Raw genomic sequence first — 13974 nt, forward strand, 5'->3', positions numbered from 1 at the left:
TACAATCTGCATAAAAATTGAACATGTACATATGCATATACTTCTAAACTAAACATGCACTGATGGAGAGTGGTACATCATGTAGATCCTAACTAGTAGGTGACTACAACTTCCTCTCTCAACCACATCAGATACGTCAAACTTAAAGTAAGCAATACACATGCAAGTATGGGTAAGTAACCATAAAAATATATATAAATCATCAATATAATTGTCATCATGAAAATAACTAAAGTTACTATACAAAGTATGCACAACATCATCATCAAAAGAATAACTATGAACACATCAAATATCCAAGTATAAAGTAGCTCATCAAATATATAATCCAAACATGAAAATAGTATCAACCATATCAAGTAACCAAGTACCACTAAATCAAATCACATAACCATGAAAATTGGCTTAAAAGAATTTGATAATATAACAAAAAGAAAACTAGGGGTAGGCACTTCAAGATGAGCTTTGTGTAGGAGTTAATACTATATGCAATAAGCATAGTCATGAATTATTTGGTTGTTACATTAGATCTCAAGCACCTCAACCCAATAAAAAAGCTACCAAAAAATGTTGTTGAACAAAAGAAAGAAATAACAAAGTACTTGGGTTGACCCCTTATTACAACATTCACTTATGAGATTTTTTTTCAAACCCTAACACTAGGATTTTTATTTTTGTTTGCTATCTCTTTCTCTTCTTAATTTAAAACTTGCTATGAAAACTTTGTCACTAAAAAATGTGTCCCACATCAAAAAAATCTATGAAACATTATCGCTATTTGAAATATTTTTACTGAAAATCACGTCTTGCATCTTGCATCTTGCATCAATAGTTACATCCTCATTCTTCATTATTTGTAGAGTCTTACATTTCAGATTTGGGAGACATATTTGAGGGGGTTTCTCTTCTCTTTGATGAAAACTTCATCACAATTAGAGTTGATACTTCTTCACTTTCATTGGAGATTAACACTCATGATTATTTACCTTCACTTGGTTTGTCATATTTCATGGTTTAGTTTGATGATGAGATTGATTCTTTAAGCTTGGAGATACCTATTTAGTCTTCATATATGCATATTTGAAGACCTTCTTCTTCCTTTCATTTGGAAATGGATTGGTTCATGGCATCATCATCTTACCTCATTTGGATTCCACTTCCTAGTTCTTATTCAAAATAGGAAGCATTCTTTCATTTAATTTGGTATGTCTTCTTTCCAAGGGGAGAAATGTTCTTTGTAGGCATTGGACTATGTTTTGTATTCAAACACTCACCAATTTTGTAGGAAACCCTTCATTATGAGGGGGATATCATGTCTCCTACAATCATTTCTATATAGGGATCATTTATTGTATAGACATGAGGTATACAATTATTGGGGGATCTTGGTTACTCCATCCATTTGTGTATCTTTTATGTTTTCATCTATTTTTTGGGGAGGGTTTTTCCCATGAGGTTTTCCCTCTTTCTATGCTTTATGAGAGATTTCATATCATGTATTGGTTTGCATATTGTATATGGGTACCTAACATGGACTCGTAGTTGGGATCCGTCTTGCATTGTGAGTTTAAATGCATTTTCCTAAGTTGAACTTGGGGTGGGGGGGGGGGGAGGAGGGGTGGGAAGGGGTGGTTGGTGTAATTAAATATTGACCAATTACATTTTACTTAAGCTTACTTAGGACAATGCATTGTATTTATACCTCAATTAAGCACATGATGTTGGAGAATTCCACTCTAGGCGGTGTTAGTTGTTATCTCAATCCACCTTTAGTGCATATATTACATTATCATCCTTATCATTGCACATACTTCATTGCATAATGGAGAACGATTCACCTTTGGTATAAATGTGATTCCACCTTATGTAGGTGATAGCTTATCTTCTCGTTATCATTTTCTCATATCACCTTTCCTATATATGCAAGTCTATTATGTACATTTGAGATGAATTTTTTGATGTCTATTATCAATAAAATAATTCTTGCACCTTAATGCAATCATCTTGTCAATCTCTTGTGAATGGTATCTCGGTCTTTCATTTGATCTTGAAGGTGTTGTAGAATCACCTAACACTCTAATGACTTTCATACATAGTACTTTTTATGTAGTGCCTACCCCTATTTCACTTTTCATGATATATTGCCAAATTCTTTTAGGCCAATTTTATGGCTATGTTTTATGATTATTGGTACTTGATTACCTTATTTGATTTAGAGGTTATTTCATAGCCAATTGATATATTTGATGAGCTACTTGATACTTAGTTATTTCATGTATTCATGATTATCCTTTAAATGATGATACATGTATGTTCATATAGTGATTTTAGTTAATTCATGATGATAGTTTGATGAATGATTTATATGCAGTTTCTATGGATACTTACCCCATACTTGCATGTGTTTGGTGTACATATATGTTTTACTTTATGTTTGATATTTTTGGTATGGTTGAGGCAGGGAGTCATAGTCACCTGCTAGTCAGGATCTACATGATATACCACTCCCTGCCATTGCCTATTTAGTTTATATATATATTTTTCTGAATTGCTAGGATGAGTGTGTCCTATCGCAATATCTCAAAGGTAAAAGAGGGGAGATAATTCTTGAGTCCAAATTCTAACCCTAAGCCAATTGTCCTAGAAAGTAGGACAAGTATCTGAGTTATTTACCCTTCTGAATTTGTAAAGTGACGTGAATTCATGATTTTGACCCTTGAGTTTGATGTAGTACTCTGACTTTATTATGAGTTGTTCAGATTTAGTTTTGTGGCTCTGTTGTGATTTTTAATTATAATTAAATTAAATTAAAATATTATTAAATGATTTAATTTAACAAAAAATTTATAAAGAAAAATCAAATTTTAATTGTTTTTAATTAATTAAATAAAAGAATTAAATTTAAAAGATTTAATTAAAGTTCTAATTTTGGCATAATTATATTTATTTAATTTAATAATAATTTATTTAGGAGTTTCATTTTAATAAAAACTCTAAATATTATTAGTATTTGTTGAATTAATTAATGTATTATTAAAGATGTCTTGTGATTTAATAAAAGAGAGAAAGAATAAATTTTAAAAAGTTTATTTTAATTAAAATACAAACAGTTTGCACATGAAGTTAAAATAAAATAAAATAATAAAGAAAAAGGTTTCGCATGATTGCAAAACCAAAACCCTGATTGGAGAAGGCTCCTTAGTAAGAAATCAGAGCTCATTTCTCCACACACAGGTTTGGAGAAGCCAATTTATGAGAAAGAGGGTTTTTGAAAGGAAGGGAATTTTCTTGTGAGCTCTAAGCATTCGATCGGTTAACATTAGATCAAGGTAGGATCTTGTTGAGTTTCACACAGTAATTCCTCTTTGAAATCTCTCTCTTCTCCATGTCTGAATGGATTTATTTTTAGAACTTAATTCGGGTTGAAACCCTTGTGATAAAAATTATCATTCTTGAAAACATCTATGAATAATTTTGATATTGGAAACCCTTGTTTGATAGTATTGGAGATTTGTATTGTGATTGCTTGGATTCAGGACGGGGTTTTAAAGAAAAGAATATCAGAAACTAGATTTACAAATTTGAAAGTTTTTATTTGTTTTCTTATCAGATATATGAGCATGGAAATTTAAAATATATATATATATATATATATATAATTACCATAATAATTAAAAATTACTGTGATAATTGTATTTTATTATTTTTATGATATTTTGCTGTCAGTAAATTTTTATTTTTTTTACAGATTCGTTTTGTACAGGGGGGCTTTGTTTTTATAAATTAAAAAATAATATAAAAAAAATTGGAAAGGGGAAATTGGCGGTCATGACCTCCCCTATCCCCCTCCCATGTTGCAACCGCAACTCGATTGTCGACAACAACCATAGTTGTTGCGACAACCAAGGTTGCCTAAGCAATCAGAGCTACTGCTGCAGTAAGCCCGACATGCCTAAAATGTGATGCATTTGCAATTTTCTTCTTCTTCTTCTTCTTATTATTATTATCAACTTATATTAATTAAAACTTATATTATATAGTTTGTTTTAAATATTAATTAATATGATTAAGATTAATTATTATTATTAATTATTAATAAGTTTTATTATATTATTAAATTGAAAATTATCAATAATAATAAATAATATTAGTATTGTTTTATTAATGATTTAATAATTATTATGATAATAAATTAATAAGCTATTATTTAATATTAATAATATTTATTAAAAAATATATACTTAGTTTACTTAATTGCAATATTTGGAAATTGATTTTTGTTTTAATTCAACAAGGTATATTTGAATTGTTTATTTTAAATCTAATATTAGTTTAATTAAATGATCATTTATCTATAGAGGGGGGAACTTGTAAATTATTAGTAAAGGACTTTTAAGGGTATATTTTTAAATGAAGAATGAAAACTTGAAACACAATTGTGAAAATTGAAACTTTGTATTTTCAAAACCTAATGAATTAGGAAAGCCACATTTGTTATGTACTTTATGTGATGTGTGGTTTACTGGTGTTGGGTTTCGGGTTTGACTTAGTATGCTGACTAGTCAAAATGTTTAGTAGAGGCTTGGGGAGTTTTGTTCTGTGATGATGTGATGGTTATTATTTAGCCACGATCTTTTATACCCAACCATGGTGATGTATTCATGAATTTCTATGATGAGCCTTGATAAGATGTTTGTTAGTGTTTTTCGGTTGCTTTTATAGAATTAAGGTGAATGGTGTGATTTTCCTAGTGTAACCTTTGAGTTTTCAATTCGTTATCTTTTGATTCTTTCTAATTTCTTGTATAGAACTGAGGTGATTTTTGTGGTTTTCTCGTTGTAACCTTTGAGTCTTCAATCAATTATCTTTTGGTGTTTTCTAGTTGCTTGTATAGGACTAAGGTGATTATTGTGATTGATCTTTATGTGCTTTCTAGTTGCTTGTAAATGACTGGGGTGAATACTATATTTTATTTATAGGCTCTTTCCAGTTGCTTGCAAAGGACTGAGGTGAAAATTGTGATTTTATGAGTTGTTCTTTTTATGAGCTTAGGGTAGGTAATTTATGTGTATGTTGGGAAGTGGCTTGCAATGGAGGTTGAAGCCCTAAAGAGGCTTCTTGGGTAACCCATTGGAAATTTGTTTAATAAATGATAACATTTTGTTAAATGGGTTTAAAATGAATTAATTAAGAGTCAGTGTTTTTCCTTGCCCATGTCTTAAGTGCTAATATAGGCTAGGATGGGAGTAGAGAGGATGCTTGGTTGTGACCTTACTTTGTTAGTATGCCTTGTTTGTACGAAAGGATATTAATGTTGCATATAGACACTAGGGGGCCAAAGTCTAGAGAGGCTACCAGGATAACCTTAGAGTTGGCCAATGCAATGACACTTGCCCACTTACATAGTAGATTCCCTACGTGTCTTTGTTTCCTCTGGGTTTAGATGTTATTTGTGTCTTGGTACCTTTGAGATAGATTGCTATCAGGTTTTCCTTGACCTAGATGTTGGTTATGACTTGTGGATTTATATCTGTATGGGACTTGAGTTTATCTCCTTAGCATGGTGAGAGTGGGCCATTTAGGTTCCACGAGGTCAGGTGGTAGCGTTTCTTATACTATTGAGATCTGACAGTTGGATGTCCTTGTTGGATGTACTCCTACAGTTGTTCCTTTCTTTCTGATCTTGTCTTTCTGTTGGATGGTTATATTCTGTTGTACCGTACTTGATTATCTAGAGATCTTTTGAGATGTATTTATTCATGATGTATATTCTTTGAGCTTTTCATACCCTACGACTTGTGCATTGGATGATCATGAGTTCTAGTTATGCCGAGTGACATCTTATGTAATTGTATATTATTTAATTTGGATTTGTACTTGTGATTGATCTATGATGTGGATTTTTTATGTATCGGATTTAATGTTAATAAAACTTGTGTGTGTGTGTGTGTGTGTGTGTGTGTGTGTGTGTGTGTGTGTGTGTGTGATATTCAATGTCAAGGGACCCTTAGGAGATGTAATCTGTTTATGGATGGTTGTATGCATGTGAGTTATTGCTTCCACTATGTTATCTCTTGTTATTATCTTTAAAAAAAATTGTTTGGCAAACTTAGTGAAACTTTAGATTAATTTATTTTGGGTTCCCTAGTGGGACGTTACATTTTAACATTGTAAAAACACTTTGTACAACTTTTTTTTTTAAAATTAACATATATTCATACATATTTAATCTTTTACAATAAATTATTTTAAGCATATTTTACTATTCCTTTCATTCTTGTTAACTAGCCAAAATACACAAAATTACATAATTTATTTGTATTTTTAAAATAGATTAAAAGTCACAAAAGCACTCTACTATACTTTTTAAATTAATTAGTGAGGCAAGAGCCTACAACACAATGGTAAATTGTGAGCCTCTCATCAGAGAGTTCATGGGTTTGAATCTACTTGAGTTTAACACATAATAATAATTAATCTTAAAAATAAATAACAATTTGACAATAAATAGTATTGAAATTATTATACCTAAAAAATCTTGAAAAATAATTCAACTATATACTCCATATAAATTTACTTTTCATTTTCAATTGAAAATTTAGAATTAAATGTACACTACTGTAAAATACCCAATAACTACGAACACAGTGGAATAATTTACTATGACCTAAAATGCATCTATAAGCCTAAAAACACAATTGCTATTATTTGACAGTCTCATTTCCCTAAAAAAGCTTCTATGACCCCCAAAAAAGGAAGTATAATTGATGACTTGATTATAGTATTCATTTTATTTCACACTGTCAAATCCAAACAAAACAAGGTTGCAAAACAACAAAGTTCCTGCCTAAATTATGGTAAGGTTGCTTGAACTTTGAAAATGAATTTGAAAATTTTAATAGAGCATTGTAATGTGTAGATTAAAGTTTTTTTCTCTTTATTTGTTTAAATAGTATATGATACTCAATCATTGTATATACAAGATTCTTATGGATGAGAAAAAAACTAAAACAATGTGTTACAAAGGTTGTACATATATATTACTACTAGTGTATTAATTGATTTAGAATACAATAACTATTTAAAAATACACATAGTAAAATACAATACTAAATCGATAATACTAGTATATCAAGAGCCCAACAACTTTTTGCATAGGTACACAATTAATTCTAGTCAATTCAAATAGATTTTATTTTACAATCTGAAATAGAAATCTTTGCTACTTTAATTACAATTAACTTTATTTATTCTAAATAATTTTAATTTTGATTTTATAAAAATCTAAATTATTGTTATATTTAAAAAAATAATTATTTGATTCTTTTTAAATATTATTCATACACCAAACTTTTTTTTTCTTAAAAGAATCCACATAAAACTAATAGAAAATATTGCATAACATTTAATAAATAACAAAAATAAGATAATCATGGCACAATTTAAAATAAACACTCTTTAGTGCAAATAGATATAATTGATTAGTCAAAAATAAGATTAAAAAATGTTTACCACCACACGAAGAATGTTTTTGCAATCATTTGAGTTTATTAAAATCTTATTGTAATAATGTTGGAGAAAATAAACGCTCTATAGTGCAAATAGATATACTTGATTAGTCAAAAAACATATTAAAATGATGTTTACCACCATGAAGAATGTTTTTGCAATCTTTTGAGTTTATTAAAATGTTATTGTAATAATATTGGAGAAACCTTAATTGAACACTTTTATTCTTGTTTTAGTTTTTTAGATGATCAAATAATGCACCTACTAAATAGATATATTTGATTAGTGCAAATATATACACTCTTTAGTGCAAATAGATATACTTGATTAGTCAAAAAACATATTAAAAGGATGTTTACCATCATGAAGAATGTTTTTGCAATCATTTGAGTTTATTAAAATGTTATTGTAGTAATATTGGAAAAACCTTAATTAAACACTTTTATTCTTGTTTTAGTTTTTTAGATGATCAAATAATGCACCTACTAAATAAGTTTTTTCTATAGAGTATATGTTTAAAAAATGACTATTTATGTATATTGATTAACTTGTATATTCTTGATTAATTATTTAAAAAAATTAAGATTGATTTAATGAAAACTAAATAGATATGCTTTTTAAAATTATGTTAGAGAAAAAACTAAAAATATGATTTTATTATTAATTGTATATAATTTAAAATAAATACTCAAATATTTAAAAGTTATTTACTCAAAATATTTTAATATCTTTAATAACTTCAACCTAAATAAATAAATATATACTTAATAAAAAAATATTATTAAATATTTAAAAACTTAAATAATAATGATTGGCATTCACTTAAACTTATTACTTAGAATTTAAAATAATAAAAAATTAATCATAAGATAATTATAGTCGATAGGCTATTTGTGGGAACTTTGTTTCCAGAAATTAAATTTTTAACAAAAAATTTGCAAGTTGGCTGGGAGAGTTGTCAGTTTGGCCGAAAAATTGAAAATCCTTCCTGTTAATTATTTACCGACAAATTTTTATCTCCCTCCACTTTTAACTCTTGTTTTAATATTTATTAGTTGTTATCTCCACTTTTAACTATTGTTTTTCTTTTTCTATTTATTAGTTGTGATCTCCACATTAGCTCATATTGCGATCTATTCATTTAACTTTTGATTTTTACAATTCATTTAGATATTAGTTTTTAAATTATTTTAAATTGTTATTTTTTATATTAGTTTAATTTCTCTTTAAATATTAATTTTTAGTTTCTATAATTTATTTAGTCAATAGAATATTTGTTAGAATTTTTATTTTTTATATCTCTTATTAATTTTTCATTATAGATTTTTTGATGAATTTTTTTTAAATGATTTTTTTTTCCATATTTGATTAATTTAATTTAAATAAATAATATTTATTAATCTATTTAAAATATTTTAGTAAATATTATGTTATTTAAATTAAAAATTATTAATAATCTAATTTGTTCACATAAGATTATATTTGAAATATCCACTTCTAACTATTGTTTTTCTTTTCTTATTTATTTAAAAAATAATTACTTGTGACCTCCACATTAGATTATTTTGTGATCTCTTTTTTTTTTATCGGTAAACGATCGAACCATATATAATATATTTTATTAATAAAACTTAATTTTACATGTCCTCCGTTCAAACAGACACTGGTAGGAAAGAACGGGGGAAAAAACCTCCAGTCTTCCCTGGGACAGAAGTCCAACAAATACAAAATATCAAAGGGGCATACCCCTGATCAGAAGCCTTAGAAAATACCGTGTGTAAAAAATACAGGATGATCCTTTTAAAGGAAGGAAACAAGTATACATTTAGACTTAGTCATAGTTTCTAGCCATGTGGAGATTCCAAGTGAGTACCTTCTCCTACTTAGTCCTATGACAAACAAAAAAGAAACCACAAGCCATGCTAGAAAGAATATCATGGCTAGGAGGGTTAGCCACATATAAGTATTAATATGATCTATTAGATATAGTCAAATCCTTAGGATAATAAGCTAAAAAAATTAAATCCAAAGAATGAATGATAAACAAAATGACCAAGAAAGGCACAACCTAATTCTAAAAAAAAAAGGAAAAAGAAAAAAGAAAAAAAAAGCAAAGAAAATAGCATCTTCTAAGAAGGAAGATGTCACTATAGCTAAAAAGCTTACACAAGGCCGTCACTTGAAAGGTGCAAGTTATGCTATATGATTTCTACCACAATTGCAACCATTATTGAACTTGCAAAGTTCGAGGCATAGAATAAACTAATCATAAACAGGAAAGGAAGACAATCCATAATAGAGATGGGGTGAGATTAGAAAAAGGTAAAACTACACTAGTGATTCAATTAGATGAGTGATTCCCTAATTAGGTGAATGTTGATACCATCTGCCCCCTTGTTCGCAAGCTCATCTGCTTTCGAATTACCTTCACAATAAATATGACCTATTTGGTAATCCTCAAAGTGATCGAGAAGTTTAAGGATAGAGTCTAGTCTTGAGTTAAGGACCTAGTTAGGAGTTGATCGCTTCCTAATCGCATTCAGAATAATCTGTGAATCCCCTTCAATAACCACTTTGGGAACCCCAACCTCCGAACATAAATTCAGACCAGCTTCCAAAGCCTCTAGTTTGGTCAATATGTTGGAGGTGGGACTAATGGACATAGCCTTTTTTGCTAACCATTGTCCAAAATCATTATTAATAATGTAGCCGATACCTGCAATCCTAGGGTTACCCCGAGCAGCTCCGTCAAAGTTGAGCTTTGCCTAGCCCTTCAGGGGAGGAGACCATCTACAATTAGCCCTATCATCTTTGCTTTTTTTAAAGTAGACAAAGGGGGGATTAATTAGGTTAGTCCAATACTTTTTCATAAGCCCATCCCAAGAAGAGAAGGAACCCTCTTCTTTCATACATTTCCTGAGATGAGAATTAGAGACTTCCACTATAGAAGCCTCAATTTTCTTGATTAGCTCTTTGGGCTTCAATTTAGAGTTCTAAAAAATACTTCAGTTCCTCTCCTTCCAATTTTTCCAAGAAACAATAGATGGGCATATATTCCACAATTTGGAGTAGACTCCTTTGACCAAGTAGGTTGGCTAGCTAATAAGGAGGTCCGTATAAGATTTTGGGAATGGCGCATACCAACTTAACTTAGATCTAAGCCACTCCCAACAAAGATGCGAATAGGGGCACCCATAAAGTAAATGATCACAATCCTCTAAATTTTTTTTACAAAGCACACATCTAGTGGGACCATAAAACCCGAATTTGCTTAATCTTTCTGCGGTTAAGATCCTATTTTGAAAGGCTAGCCATAGGAAGAAACCCGCCTTAGGAAGACAGGCCCTATCCCAACATAGTTTGAGTGGGATGTCGATATTATCCCAGCTTTGAGAGTAGAGTATTGCATTATAACCATCCTTAACATTATAGTTTCCGTCATTGGCTGCCACCTAGATAAGTTTATCATTTTTTCCAAACTGCTTGATAGCCCTATTCGAAATAATCTTGGTATACTCTTCTACTTCTTCCTGATTGAGACCCAAGTTCTCCACTGATTTCTTGGTCCAATAAGCCACACCATTACTCGAAGTCTTGGTTTTGTATTTACCGACTTCCATACCCCAGTGAGAAGTTAACACTTCCTTTAAGTGTTTAGGATAGGGTTTGGAGACAATAGGAGGGTGCCCATCCCACGAATCCTCCCAGAAAAGGGCTTTATCACCAACACCAATATCCCAAGTAAGGAACTTACCTATAAGGTCATGACAGTTTAGCATAAAGTTCTAGCTTTTAGATCCCTTAGGAGGATTCTTCATTCTAAAAACAAAAACAGGGTCTTCCATATTAAGATATTTATTATATAATAACTTAGCCCATTTTTGGTCCCTTTCATTGTATAATTGCCAAATCTTTTTTGCTCCTAGAGCTTCGTTTTGCCATTCTAGATTTTTAATGCCTAGTCCACCCAATACTTTAGGTTTGCAAATATTATCCCATTTGATTAGGGCCTTTTTTTTAATCTTCCTCATAGTCCTTGCAAAGGAAATTCCTGAGAGTAGTAATCAATTTGTTGTGATAACTCTTTGAAAGAGGGAGACAAGACATGGGATAGATTGGGATGGCAGAAAGAACCAAACTGAGTTTAGTGACCTTACTTGCTTTAGAAAGCCATTTATCTTTCCAACCTTCGATCTTGGCTTCTAGTTTCTCAACTGTGCTATGCTAGGCTTTGCTAGATTTGGAGCCTTTTTCAAGGGCAATTCCTAGGTATCTACATGGGAATTGTCCTTTCCTATAGCCAGTAAGCACACAAATCCTATCTTCCATCTCTACTTTTGTATTCAGAAGGAAAATCTCTGACTTATTCTCATTAACTCTCTATCTTGAAGCCATCGTATATGATTTTATAAAGGATTTAAACTCAGTTGCTTCAGAGATTGTACTCTTTCTGAGGAGGATTGTATCATCTGTGTATTGTTGATGAGTGATATTTGGTATGTTACTTGTGACCATAATACCCAAGAGAAGTTGGTTATGACGAGCAATCATTAAGGCTCTCCCAAAGGCTTCAGCTATAATGATGAAGAGAAAAGGAGATAACGGATCACCTCGTCGAATGCCCCTAGATATTTCAAAGAAACCTTCAGGTGAAGTGTTAATAAGAATTGATATTTTGGGCGTTGATATGAATTTAAATATAATATTAATCCAATGATGAAAAAATACAAAGGCTTTGAGCACCTTACACATAAATCTCTAATCAACCACATCATACACTTTTCGAATATCTAGTTTCATAAACATACATGGTACTTTACTTTTGCTAGCTGAATGAATAGTTTCTTATATAGTAATTATACCGTCTAGGATGGATCTTCTAGGAACAAAACCTATTTGTTCCTCTGAGATTATCTTGGAATAGATTTTATAGATCGTATTGCAAAGAGCAATAGGCCTATAGTCTCTTGCAGTTTGGGGATCACTATTTTTAAGAATGAGGGTGATAAAGGAGATTTTGTGATCTCTATTTATTAAACTTTTGATTTTTTAAATTGATTTAGGTTTTAGTTTTTAAATTATTTTAATTTTAATTTTTTTTTAGTATTAGTTTAGTTTTTTCTTTAAATATTATTTTTTCAATTTGTATAATTTATTTAGTCAATAGAATATTTGTTAGAGATGTCACTATTTTTCATATTATTTTTTGTATTTTTCTTATTAATTTTTTGTAATAAATATTTTGATGGTTTTTTAAAATGATTTTTTTTTTCATATTTGATAAATTGAATTTAATTGTAAAATTCTTATTTTCCTCTTAAATCTCATCTCTTATTGGCGCACTCATTACATGTACAAAATCATGCGATTGCTAGTTATATTTATAAGAAAGAAAATATACAAAGAAATATTTTTTAAGCCAATAGAATGCAAGATAAATGATTTTACAAATTAAAAAAATTAACTATTTTACAATCAAGATATAATACATTCTCAAAAATGATAAATTTTGATTGGTTGAAGTTGTTTAGTTTAATAACTAGCTAAAATCAACTTATGAGTTTTGGAGTTATGGATAAATATATTTAAAATTTGAAGCAAAATGTATTAAAATTGTTAGAGTTTGTATTTTTAATGAAAATCTTTTTCATCTTCCTCTTCTAAATCAATAAATCTATTTTTTCATGTAATTATTTGGAAATAAGAATAAATCTATATAAAAATATAACATGAATAACAAATTTAGACAACATAAAAAAAAAAAGAAGTGTAATAGACTATGTTAAAGTGTAGTTTTTATTAATTTTGTATTAGCAAAAATAAAAATAAGTTATAAATAAATAATTTATTGTCATTGTAAAAATTCATAAATAAAATAATGAATACTTATATAAGTAATTTTATCTATGTAATGAGGCATCACTTGAGAGATTTTGGGTTCAATCTACTCAAACTTAACTAATAATCATAATAATTAATTGCAACAAATTATTATAATTTAGCTAATAGGCTATTTGTTGGAACTTTGTTCTCAGAAATTGAAATTTTGATGGAAAAGTTGTCAGTTGGCTAGAAAATTTGTTAAGAAAATTGTAAATCCTTTCTGTTAATTATTTACCAGCCAGTTTTTATCTCATTCCACTTTTAATTCTTGTTTTGATATTTATTAATTGTTATCTCCACTTTTAACTATTGTTCTTTTAAAAAAAAAATTTAATTACTTGTGATCTCTATTTATTTAACTTTTAATTTTTAAAATTGATTTAGATTTTAGTTTTTAAATTATTTTAAATTATTATTTATACTAGTTTAGTTCTTTAAATATATATTTTTAATTTCTATAATCAATTTAGTTAATAGAATATTTATTAGAGACATTATTTTTCCATATTTCTCTTATTAATTTTTCATAATAGATTTTTTGGTGGAATTTTTTTAAATGATTTTTTTTTCATATTTGATAAA

This window comes from Cupressus sempervirens, chromosome 4 (assembly GCF_028749045.1).
Source record: "Cupressus sempervirens isolate cs-2001-9-10 chromosome 4, ASM2874904v1, whole genome shotgun sequence".
NCBI lineage: Eukaryota > Viridiplantae > Streptophyta > Pinopsida > Cupressales > Cupressaceae > Cupressus > Cupressus sempervirens.